The sequence below is a fragment of the Chlamydotis macqueenii genome, chromosome 5 (genome assembly GCF_036417535.1).
Source record: "Chlamydotis macqueenii isolate bChlMac1 chromosome 5, bChlMac1.mat, whole genome shotgun sequence".
Classification (NCBI taxonomy): Eukaryota; Metazoa; Chordata; class Aves; order Otidiformes; family Otididae; genus Chlamydotis; species Chlamydotis macqueenii.
The window spans coordinates 71,705,226-71,714,347 of NC_141560.1; the positions used below are offsets into that span (position 1 = coordinate 71,705,226).

Genomic DNA, 9,122 nt, shown 5'->3' on the forward strand with positions numbered 1-9,122 from the left:
GTTACACATTTCTCGATCAGCAACCCCGCAGGCGGGCAGGGGCTGCGTGGAGCCCGCGCCACGAAGGGTCCCCCGCTGCTCAGCCGGGAAAATATCTCTATGTACAGCGCGCTGTGTATGTAAATAGCTATGCATGTGTCTCTGTATATGGCTGCATAGAGTTAGTTACCTCATAAACACTGCCAGAGTAACTGCTGCTCACCTGCACGAGGACTGATCTACAGAAATACATTTTAAATACACATTCAAATGCCACACGATGTGAAGCCTTCCCCACACCGGGGCCCCTCAGCCGTCCCCGGAGCATCCAGCCAGCGCCGCAAGGAACCGCCCAGCACCTCCGCCGCCCAGCGCTGCTGTGCTGCACGCCCGCGACCGTGAGGAAATAATTATTAATTTTTTTCTTTTTCCCTGGGAAGGTTTCTCCCTTGCAGTCGGCTCCCTCGGCCCCGCAGAAACCTCGTGTGCCGTGAGCTTTAACTCCTGCGGAACGGACCTGGCAGGAGGCGCGACGGCAGCCGTAACGTTACGACACGGGACAGCGCGAGGCCGTGGGAAATTTCGCTGCCGGGACGAAGCCCAGGTGCCGGTCCTCGGGATGCTCCGTAGGGTCACAGCCGCTTCGGCTGCGCTGCCGCGCACCTCACCCCGTGCCAACGCCTTTCAGCTTGCGTGCGCTGCCATTCCCACGGGATCTGCCAGGAAAACGCCTCGTCCCCAGCGCCAGGCTCTCCCGCAGCCTACAGAAATCCCAGCTGGCACGGGAAAACGCAGCAATTCCGACAATGCCTCCTGGAGCGACGAGCGCACCGCTGCGCCGTCCTGACGCCGCAGTAAGGGCCAAAAGGCCGTCGCGGCACGGGCAGGCGCGCTCCTCTGTGCTCCGGCCGGCCCGGGACAGCACGGGGCCGCGGGCTGGGGCCGCAGGGGTCCCGCGGGAGGGCGAGCGGGTCACACCTCCATGGCCACGCACTGGCGTACCTGCGTGGGATCCGCGCTTGCTGCACGGGACCACGACGGCACCTTGTCGGCATCAAACCCAGGGCCGCTCCTCGCCGGCCCCCCGTTAACTCAGCTGGGGGAGGGGGCAGCCCCACCACCGCCAGCCGCCCCCGGAGCCGCTCTCTTTTTTTTCACTCCCACCACCGCCTTTGTTCAGCAGTCTGAGGGGGGAGACCCTTGGCAGGAAGGCGCTGCGGCCCCATGCGACGGCACCCAGAGACCCCTGCAGCTCCCCGCTTCTTCCCGCTTGGCTGGGGGCCCCCTCTTCTCCAGCACCCCGGGGGCTGCGCTGAGCGCACGCCAAGGCAGATGCACGAGGGAAACGTCGCCTCTCCCAACAGCAAAGCCAAGACCCCTCCGTATCGCCGCTCGGCACCTCCTGCCAGCTCTCCAGGTGGGTGCCGGGCGATTTCGGGCGGCCCCAGTAATGCAGCCACCCTGACCCGCACCCGCGCATCCCCGCACCCCGTCCCGGCCGGTACCTGCAGCCTCACCTCTGCGCCGGGGGACCAGGGCCAGGATCCGTCGGTGTCCAGCGCCGGGGTCACAAAATCCCCTCACAGCCCCGGTTCCGTGGCCGGGGCGCCGCGCGGAGCCAGGCGATGCAGAGGCGCCGGCGTCGAGGGGCCCCTGTGGGAAAGGGGGTGCGGGGAAGGAGCGCGGTGGGGCGACGGACTGAGCATCGCCTGCTTGGCCCGGCTGGGTCTGGGGGGTGGCAGCTCTGGGTGTATTTTTGGGGGAATAGGTCACTGAACATTTTCCAAACGCCGTCCCCCCGATACATTCCGGCTGCCGATGACCTCTCCCTTGTCACAGCGGAGCTGGAAGCCCCGCACACCCCTCGCCTTTCCCAAATTCTCCCCTTCTCCTCGCCCCTTTCTCCGCTCGGCTCCGTGCGCCCCGTCGGGTCCGCCCCCACCCCAGCACCGGGCGGGCCCTGCCCGTCCCCCTCCGGAGCTGGAGGGGCCGGGGCCGCTCCGGGGGAGGGGAGAGGCTCGTCCCCCCGCCCGGCTCCCGTTATAAAGCAGCTCCGAGCGGCGGCCCCGGGCAGAGCGGCCGCGGACATGAGTGCGGCGCGGAGCCCCGACGGGGCGAGCGTGGGGCCGGCGCTGCCCGGCGCCCCCCTGTCCGCTCCCTCCCTGCTCGGCGCCCTCCTGCTCGGCGCCCCCCTGCTCGGCACCCTCCTGCTGCTGGCCCGCGCCCGCCACCGCGACGGGTCCAAGCGGGGGCTTTCGGGGAAGCGGAGCCCCCCGGGACCCTTCGCGTGGCCCTTGGTGGGCAACGCGCTGCAGCTGGGCCGCCTGCCCCACTTGGCGTTCGGGCGGCTGGCGCGCCGCTACGGGGCCGTCTTCCAGCTGCGGCTGGGGCGCCGGCGCGTGGTGGTGCTCAACGGCGAGGCGGCCATCCGGCGGGCCTTGGTGGGCCTGGGCGCCCAGTTCGCCGGCCGCCCCGATTTCCCGTCCTTTGAGCTGGTGTCCGGCGGGCGCAGCGTGGCTTTCGGGTCCTGCTCGCCCCAGTGGAGGGCTCGCCGGCGCCTGGCCCACGCCGCCCTGCGCACCCGCTCAACGGCGGCCGAGGTGGAGCGGCACGTGGCGGCCGAGGCGGGGGAACTCGTCCGGCTCTTCCTGCGGCGCAGCCGGGACGGCGCCTACTTCGAGCCCTCCCCGCTCTTGGTGGTGGCCAGCGCCAACGTCATTTGCGCCCTCTGCTTCGGCCGCCGCTACGGCCACGCCGACAGCGAGTTCACGGCGCTGCTGGGCCGTAACGACCGCTTCGGGCAGACGGTGGGGGCAGGCAGCATGGTGGACGTGCTGCCCTGGCTCCTGCGCTTCCCCAACCCCGTGCGCCGTGTCTTCCGTGACTTCCAAGCCCTCAACTGGGAGCTGCATGCCTTCGTGCGCGCCAAGGTGGCGCAGCACCGCCAGACTTTTGATCCACGTGCCCTCCGTGATGTCAGCGACGTCATGATTGCTGCCGTGGAGCGCGGCGACAGCCCCCCCGAGGGGCTGGGACCCGAGGACGTGGAGGGTGCCATGACCGACATCTTCGGCGCGGGGCAGGACACCACGTCCACGGCGCTCTCGTGGATCTTCCTGCTGCTGCTGAAGCACCCGCGGCTCCAGCGGGACCTCCAGGCCGAGCTGGACCGCGTGGTGGGACGCTCCCGGCTGCCCACGGCCGAGGACCGGCCCCAGCTGCCCCTCCTGGAGGCCTTCATCTATGAGACGCTGCGCTACAGCAGCTTCGTGCCCATCACCATCCCGCACGCTACCACGGACGACGTGGAGCTGGAGGGCTTCCACATCCCCAAGGGCACCGTGGTCTTCATCAACCAGTGGTCGGTCAACCACGACAGCGGCAAGTGGCCCGACCCCCAGCGCTTTGACCCCACGCGCTTCTTGGACGCGCAGCAGCGCCTGGACCGCGACCGGGCCGGCAGCATCATGATCTTTTCAGTCGGGCAGCGGCGCTGCATCGGCGACCAGCTCTCCAAGCTCCAGCTCTTCCTCTTCACCGCCATCCTCCTCCACCAGTGCTCCTTCCACGCCGACCCGGCGGAGCACCTCTCCATGGACTGCGTCCACGGGCTGGCGCTGAAGCCACGGCCCTTCACCGTCACCGCGCGGCAGCGGCAGCCCGCGCTCATCCAGCCCTGAGCGGCAGCCGGGGCGGGTGGGGGTCCCAGCGGTGCCGCGTCCCCTTGGCTCGGTGCTGGCGGTTCCGGGGCGCGGGGGCCGGATGCGGCTGTGCCCGCAGGTGGATCTTCTCCGTAGGGTGAAGGGCGGCGCGGCGCCGCAGCAATAAACGCCTTTGCCGTAGGATCTGGCTCCGCTCGTTTTCTCCGGGAGGCGGCGGCTGGAAGCGTCCTTCACGCCCGAGCCCCTGTCCTGTGTCCCCCTGAGCTCTCCCCCCACAGGAGAGGTGACCACCCCCAGGGACCCCCCTGCAAGGACCGGGCTCCCCCTTTGCCCAGCGTGCGGCTGGGAGCCGTTTGCCTCACTGCCGCAGCTGAAGGCTGGCGGAGGTTGGGGAGGGGGTGGGAATGCGCAGCCCACCCAGTGTGAAGGAAGGGCAGGAGCTGAGGGGGCTGGGGGGGTCCCGTTGATGGAGCCTGAGAAGAGTTCAGGGACCAGTTGCTGGGAGGTGGGAGGATGAACCCAGTCCGAACCCATGAGCAAGCCTCCCAGCTCCCATTCAGGTGTGGACAGCATTTTTGGGGGGGCTTTCTCATCCCGCCTCCCCTCAGACCCTGCTGGTGGCTTGTGGGATGCAGGGACCCCTCCCCAGGGGAGAGCAGCCCAGGGACGGTGTTTCTGCTCCCGACGCCCGCGACTGAAGCGGAAAGCAGCTTTGGGCACCCAGAAGTTGGCTCTGACAGCGTGCACGGGGCTGCTTTGCCAAGAGGGGACGCAGCCCGTCTCCAAAAATCAACCTTCCCCCCCCCCCCCCCAATTCAGCTCCTGAATGGTGCCTGGCAGCGCGACCCTCACCCTCTGTTCCTGGGGACAAGTTGCTCGTGCACAAAGTAAATCCATCCCTGCCCAGCACGAAGCAGAGAAACCCCAGTCGTCGTTTCCAAGGTCCAACGGAAGCCAGCGGCGCCGGCCGTGTATCGGGGGTCTTCAGCGTAACGTGGCCCCCAGAGGGGGGACAAACGGCCAGCCAAGCTCAAACCTCGGAGCTGTCGGCCCGTGGCCACCCCGAGGAGCTTCAGAGGAAGGCGAGACAGAAACGAGCCGTTACCGCGGCATCGTACGCTGCCTGACGGGACCTCCAGCTCCTGCGGTCCGGCTGGAGCCCCCCTGCCCCAGAGCTGCACCCTCCGGAGATGCTGGCACTGCTGGCTCCGGCGCTCCTTGCCCGGTGGGCAGCCTTCCCGCTGGGACCGCCCTGGTTATTTATTTGACTACAATGGAGGAATGAATACGGAACAGCCCCGCCAAGCCATCCTGGAGCACAAGGACACGTCCAAGGCCACCTTGCGCTGCCACGCAGTTCAACGGCCGCAGGAGCATCCCGCCCACTTCCCGAGCCACGCTTCTCGGGCCGGCTCGCCTCTGCAGCTCAGCTCCTACCCCACCCATAAGGCATTCAAATCTGGGGCTCTTCAAGCCCAAGCCGTGAAGATTGGGGTGCACGCATGCGCGATGGCACGGCAGTGCTGCTGCGCAGGGGTGGCGGCGACCGCAGCGCTTCTTTCCGCGGCGGGGGGAGGAATCCGCGTCCAGCACTCGAGCGCTTTTGCAATACTTTGACCACCTCATTTCTCATGTTGAAGGCGAGCCGCTGCCAGGAAAAAATGATTTTTTTTTTTAACTATGGCAGCGGGATGCTGGGAAAGGCGCTGTGTATTTACAGTCCCCGCTGTCCACGCGCATTCCCGCTCCTCGCCCGCGACGACCGCTGTCTTTGCACGCAGGCCGGCACCGCGCGGCTCCCACGCCACCCGAATGCTGGCGCGTGCTGGCTGTCACCAAACGAGACACACAAGCAGTCGAGCCTCACACTGGGAGGAACAGCCGTCAGTCCCTCATCAGTCTGCAGAACAGCTCACTGCAGGTATCTGAGCCACCCCGCGCGGGCGGCCCGCGCACATCTCGGGGCCTCTTTGCTTTTCACAAACAACCCAGTTGCTAAAACCTGATCCAAAAGGCCTCCAGCGTCCGCGTCGCGGCCGAGCTGACGTCGGGGCGGTGGGCGAGAAGCTGGCTTTGTTACGGGATCCATCTGTGACGCCAGACCTCTCCAGGGACAGGACAATCCCGTGTTGTCCCGTCTGCCTTCGGGAGAAGAGCCCTTCTCAGATTTTTACTTTGGAGAAAGCAAAAATTAAATTCTCTTACGAAGAGAACTGAGTGCCTGGCTGCTGCAGCTACTGCGGTCACACTTTCATGCCTGTACGTGCGAAGCCAGAAGCGCGGCAGCTCTACAGCCAGCAGTAACCGTTCCCTGCTCATCTCCCCTCTTCTGACCTCGGGTTCCCTCACAGTGAAACATTTCCCTAAGCTCAGCTTTTCCTCTCCTTTTACTATCCGCTTTGCATACAATACTCTAATATTCGCCAAGTCAACGCACGTAAATTTAAATTCTATCAATGTTTTCTGCTGAAGAAAATCCAGCCTTTCATTCATTATCATACTCAGGAGGCTCTCAGCTGGGCTCACGCTAAATAACTCCGAATAAAACAGCGACTGCGCCGTCCCCGCAACGGGAGGGTCAGTCACGCAGCAAGAGCTGCTGTAAAAAGGGGACAGCAAGCCCATCGCGTGCCGCCCTCCCGCTCCGGGTTGTCTCTCAGAGCGAGCAGGGTCTGCGCAGGTCGGATTTTGCCAGGGGATTTCCAGGGAGTTCCAAGTGTCATTGAACCAAAGAAATTGGGGTTAGCAGAAATCAGCGGGAGTCAGCACGACCGCCCCGTCCCGAGGAGGGAGCGGTGTTGACATTTCTGCTCCAGTTCTGAGTCACAAGTTTCCCAGCACAGGGAGAGGTGCTCACAGCTCTGGTATGCTCTTTGCTGGAAACCAACTCCGTAACCGACCTCGTCTGCGTTCGAATCCCTCTTTCCAACCAGTCCACGCAGTCCCAAGCCGTGGGTCAGCGCTGACCTCTTCCCTTGCTGTCCAAGTTGTTTAAAACCATTTTCCCAGCCGCGCTCTAAGCCGCCAGTCCCTCCATCGCAAGGTTAACGCTCAAGCATTGCAAACCGTCCCTTCTAGGAGTTCAGAACTTCTGATGGCCCACGAGCCAGAGATCCGCGCTGAAGCACAGGGCACCGACGTGCCCGGCCCAGACTCGGTGTCACCCCTTGGGCTAAGCCCAATCCTCGCCCGTGCCGCGGGTCCCACCCTGCGCAACCCCTTTCTCTGCTCCTGGGCCCTCTTCTCTCCAAAGCAGCAGACCTTGGCAGGATGCCCCTCGTGTCGGCTCCGGCTCCTCCTCCGGGGGCAAATCAAGACTCCCAGGTGAGAATCCTGTGCTAGAGGATGCTACAGATTCCCCTCGAGCAGGAAGCAGAAGGAAAGCCATTACAGAGGAGCTGCACGCTGATGGCAGCCCTGGTTCTTGCTGGGGCTCCGGCCGTCTCCTGAGAGATGACTTCTGCACCTGTGACCGCTGGCGACTCCCACATCCTTCTCCCAGGGATGGGGGTATTAGGCCTGCAAGGCACTAATACACAGGTAATTAACACAACCAAAATCACTCCTGCCTGTTCTGTTGGGCAGCCGAAACCTCACTTCCCACTGCACGACTCCTTCGTCCGACCACTGGATTCAACCCCAAACTAAGCACATTCTGAGGAACACTGAAGCACAGTCGGCGTCACATCCACTCTCCGCAAAGTAATGTGAAATAAAACCAGCCAACCCACCCCGAACCCCCGCTGCTGATGGCTTTTGCCCCGGGGACGCTGACAAAGGTCTCTATGATCAGCAAGGCCGAGCGCAGAACACTCACACCAGCTCACAACTTGTTCTCCACCTTTATTTAAAACAACTGCCCCGAAGCACACCGATCGCCACGAGGTGTGGCTGCTCGCTTTGGTGCGTTTCAGAAACACGAACAGCAGCAGCTGCACTGACACACGAAGCGTGCGACAGGCGTAACCCATGGCACCACACGCAGTGGCACCTACACAACATCGCACCGCCCCTTCCCGGGACCCCCTTCTCCGTGGCCGAGAACTCCCCATTTCAAACAGAACAGCAAGGGCAGACCAGCTGAACGGCTCGTTACCTGCCGTACCACCGCGTCACCACAGGAAGGGAAGCTTTGCAATTACAAGAGCAGCTCCAGGAAATTGTTCTCTCTCAGTCCGGGATAAGCCCAGAAGAATTTACCCAGGTGGGAGAGGACAGAGTCTCTCTTCCAAAACAGTGCCAGGGAAATGAATTTCTTGTGGTCCTGGAACGTATGCGGCGCAGGCGTCCGAGACGTTCACATGGCACTCGGGCACTGCTCTGCAGGCGGTGCAGAGTCTGAAAAGGTCTCGATTTTGCGTTGTCTGAAAGCCTCTGAGGTGCCCTCTCTCCTTGCACACAGGCAGCGCCTTCCCCCTCCCCGCACACGGCACAGCCAGAGCGAACAGGCGGCCGCATGTTTTACTGCAAAAAATAGAATTTTTTTTTTTAAATCCAAGTGTTGTTGGGTGGGAAGCGTTGTAGTTACACAGCCTTGCCTTATCTCCCCATCAAGCTGCAAGCTATGCTGTTAGAATCAAGCTATGGTAATTTGTCACATTCCCTCCTTGCGCACACCCCTCAGCGTTCGGGGCTTTAACAAACAGAAACAGGACGAGACACTCGAACCAGCCCAGCGTGGAATCCCAAGCAGCAGATGAACAGCAAGAGCCAGTTTTTCCCAGCCTACAACCCCTTGTTTGGAAGCAGACAGTGCCCCAGCAAAATGAAAGGAAAACGTCTATCTGCGGAAACCTGCAGTGAGTTATCTCCAGAAAACACACAACCCACAGCCTCCCCAACAGCCCGAACTTCAACAAGTTAATCAGAGGGGAAGGCTGAAGGAGTCTGCAGGCACAGCCCCGGCTCACGGCAGTGCACGTATTTCCTTTGCGCACTCTTCCCACTGCACGGGCTGAAACCAGTCACTGCTGGGAGGCAGCAACGCGCAGAGCGCTGCTGATCAGTACCACTGTGGGACGGGCCGGCAGGCAACGGCAACGCAAGTACCGCTAACTGCATGACTGCTTTGAGAGTTATCATCATTTTTCTCCACAAAAAAACCCCAAAATCTTCCATGAAAGAATCAAGCTGCTGATCACGGTCTTTTGGATAGCGCTGTTGTGGATTTCCCAGCTTCGCTTAAGCAAGCAAAAAGAAAGCAGCTGAAAAACTTGTGCAAATATTTAAAGACTGGATGTTTAGAAGAAAAAATAAAATAAAATAAAATGGTCCTCCACTGGGTAATACTCAAAACAAGTCAGATTCACACCAAGTAGAAAAGGCAGCCTCATCATTCCAGTGAAGAACTCGAAGCGGAGCATACATCAAATATTCTACACAGTCCCCAGTTACAGATCAAGTGCCACCCATCACAGGGTCACAAATACACTGGACAAAAACACAGGGGTTGGCTGGAGCCTGTCAGGACGCAGGTCTCCA

The 9,122-nt window shown here is 62.4% G+C and overlaps 1 pseudogene across 1 annotated transcript; it reads left to right on the forward strand.

Moving 5' to 3' along the window:
- Positions 1 to 269: 269 nt before the first annotated feature.
- LOC147600692 (cytochrome P450 1B1 pseudogene) lies at positions 270 to 3,824 on the forward strand (annotated as a pseudogene). Its single transcript, XR_015258682.1, has 2 exons — positions 270 to 833; positions 1,276 to 3,824. The product of XR_015258682.1 is annotated as a cytochrome P450 1B1 pseudogene (transcript).
- Positions 3,825 to 9,122: the final 5,298 nt, after the last annotated feature.